Source organism: Coptis chinensis, chromosome 2, assembly GCF_015680905.1.
Source record: "Coptis chinensis isolate HL-2020 chromosome 2, ASM1568090v1, whole genome shotgun sequence".
In the NCBI taxonomy this organism is placed as follows: domain Eukaryota; kingdom Viridiplantae; phylum Streptophyta; class Magnoliopsida; order Ranunculales; family Ranunculaceae; genus Coptis; species Coptis chinensis.
In genome coordinates, this window is record NC_141457.1 from 41575322 (window position 1) to 41578383 (window position 3062).

The following is a 3062-nucleotide window of genomic DNA, read 5'->3' on the forward strand; positions in this document are numbered from 1 at the left end:
AAGAAGGTACTTATGCCTCATGCTATGGGGATCGACCTAAACTAGACATCAAGGTTCGGGGCAGGTCATGACACATACGTCCCGTGGCTAAAGTAAGGAAGACGCTACAAATGGCATCATTCACAAAAGAAAAACGCCATTCCCCTAAAATATTTAGCATGATCCAAAACATAACAGTTCCTATGTTCATGGGCAGGCTACCAAAGGCGACGTTATATTCCCCTTGGTCCTCGATACGGAAAATGTCTGCCCCATAGGACTCATGCAAAAACTCATAAGTGTAGACATACATATTATCTACCCAATAACACCATGGGTTTTGTATTTCAGCGGGCATAGCAAGTCCAAGAACAAATGCTAGCAAGAACCTGGTAATTTCTATTGGTTCATTATCAATGTTGATGGAGAACACTTGTTCTCCATCTGGTCTCTTAAAGAAAATGCAGCTGTTATCGTAAAAATAAGATGCTAGTGTTGGAGAATAAAGTGCATCAGGTCTTACCATAAGCGGTTCCCAGCCTACTGATAAGAACCCAAAACTGTAGTTTTAACCCTTTAACAGTCATACTTTTGGACCAATTATGTGAGTAATAATTAAGAGTTAACACTGATTACGTGTTTTTATGCATTTCAGGCTTCAAAGTCCATTATGTGCAGAAATGTGCCACTTTAGTGAGATAAAGGAGAAAAGGTCGGTTACTAAGGAGTTCTGTGATTAAAGGCCAAGATTCAAGAAGATAAAGCCTTCCTAAAGGCCGGTCAAAAGCTGAAAAGTCGACACAGGCTGAAACAGCACACAAGTCAGCAGAACTTCCAAAAGCCGTATCTTTGGACTCAGACCTCGGAATTGGGCCTACCTTATGTCAAAACGACCGGCTCGGAAAGAGCTTTCCAATGGTTTAAGCCTTGACCCAATCACAGGAGCAAAAGTGCACGAAAAGTCTGTGGAAGCCAACTGCAGCTGAAGAGGCCTTTTTGGACTGAAAGAATTGGGTTTTGGGCCTGATTCTCTGGCCCAAAACATGGCTCCAAGCCCATGCACGATTTTTGGATCTGAAAGTATAAAAACCAAAGTTTAGCTCTTTGTTAATGGTAGCTAGTTATACCTAAAATAATATAGATAATTCTAGATCTGTTTTCATTAATTAAATTAAGCTTTAGTTCCATTTTCAATTCTTGTTTTAGATTAAGTCTTTGAATCATTGTTCTTGATTGATTAGATAAATAAAATAGTTGTTTTAGCAATTTCGAATTGTGTTATTTCAATCTATTAGATCTAGTTTTAATTATTGTTGGTTACCATCTCTTAGTTGTTAATTAGAATTTAATCATTGTTTAGTTTAGATTAGTAAATTTCGAATCTTGATAATATGTGTAGTTTAGATTCATATGGGAATGATTGTGGAATGATTCAAGGCTAAAACCTCCATTAGAGGGGTTGATGAAGCCTTGATGAAAACTTGGTGGTATAGTGTAGAAGCATTGTAGAATCTATTCCAATCTAGAAGGTCGGATTAAGCCATGAGAATGGGTGGGCGACCTCACATGCTAGTTAGTACTCGGTAGAAATGTCATGAACACTAGTGATTAGAACTCGAATTTCTTGCCGTAAGAACGTAAGAATCGAGATACAAGAATCTATACTAGGTTATTAAGTTGGATTCGAGGTGGATTCAATTCCCCTCTAATCCTTTATCTAGATTCAAAACAATCATATTTCCATAGCATTCGTAGTTAAATTCAAGTAATCAAATTCAGTAAGTATCGTAGTATATCACCTTCGTAAAGCTCTCATTGACTTAAGACTGAGTAATTAGATTAGAAAACATTACATGCTAGAGCATTAGGAGTGGAACGAATTCGTTACTCCACTCTATTTCGATAGACTTGAGAGTAGGAAACTTTGATAACATAGCATCAAAAATAGTTTAGTTTACTTACGTTTTGATTTCATCGTTCATTTCGTAGGTAAGCTATTCATTTTATGTTTATCACCTACATATGTGATCGCTTCGCGAAACCAAGCACTGTAAGTAGTGCTTTGGAACAAATCTTTGAAAGACTGTTCCGGTATCAATGTAGGAGATGTCATCTCAAAATTATGCTCTGAAATAGTTGCGAATGATCCGGTAACAACCCGCAGAAAAACTGGAATTTTTCTGGTCCACGGAAGTCAGGGCGCGAGTGCGCTCTACTTGGGCGCGAGTACGCTATGAAGATTTTGGAATTCCAGTGTTTGAGCGCGGGTCGCGCTCACCTTGGGCGCGAGTGCGCTCTGTACAAAAATTCTGAAAAAAGTGCGGTAGCGAAAGTCGCTCCTCTGAAGCGCATGGCCCGATCGATGTCTTGAAGATCGAAAAATGAGACGAAACGTGGGAATCGTGGGAGTGAAAGGTGAGTGATGGAGGTTAGGTGTAGTGTGAGTTATGAGTGTAGAATGAATGAAGTTTATATAGGTTTTAAGTTGCTAAAACGGATCGGGAAGTTGCCAAAAAGTTTTTACGGCAGTTTTCCGGAAATCCTAAAATTTCCAAACCCGAAAACGGAAACAACTCATTTCCTTGATTTTAAAACAAACCTAGTATCTTTTAGGTTGAATTTAGGATAGAATCTACCTATTTAATCGAGATTTCATCCTACCATGATACTTATTCATAGATTTGCCTAAACGGCCATATTTTCACCCTGACTCCGCAATAACTTCTAAAACGAAGGTCATATAAAAATCATGCTGGAATAGATAGCACCACCCCCAAACAATTTGGGAAGGTGGGATTAATATTAAACAACCACGCACAATGAAAATAACCGCATTATATTAAAATTTTCATTCGAAGTACATTTCACTACAAAATTCAAATTACGGAATTAAACTTACATTAAAATAAATAACAATAATGAAACTACAAATAAAAAACATCAAACGATACTATCCCTAACCACTTCAAGATCGGGTAGCGGAGGGCACACGCCGGAGAGATGGCTCCGAGCTCCCGATCAGGCCAACACCATTCGCCTTTTCGGCGGCGGCGCCGCGTGCCTCGATGGTGTGTCCTCAGAAG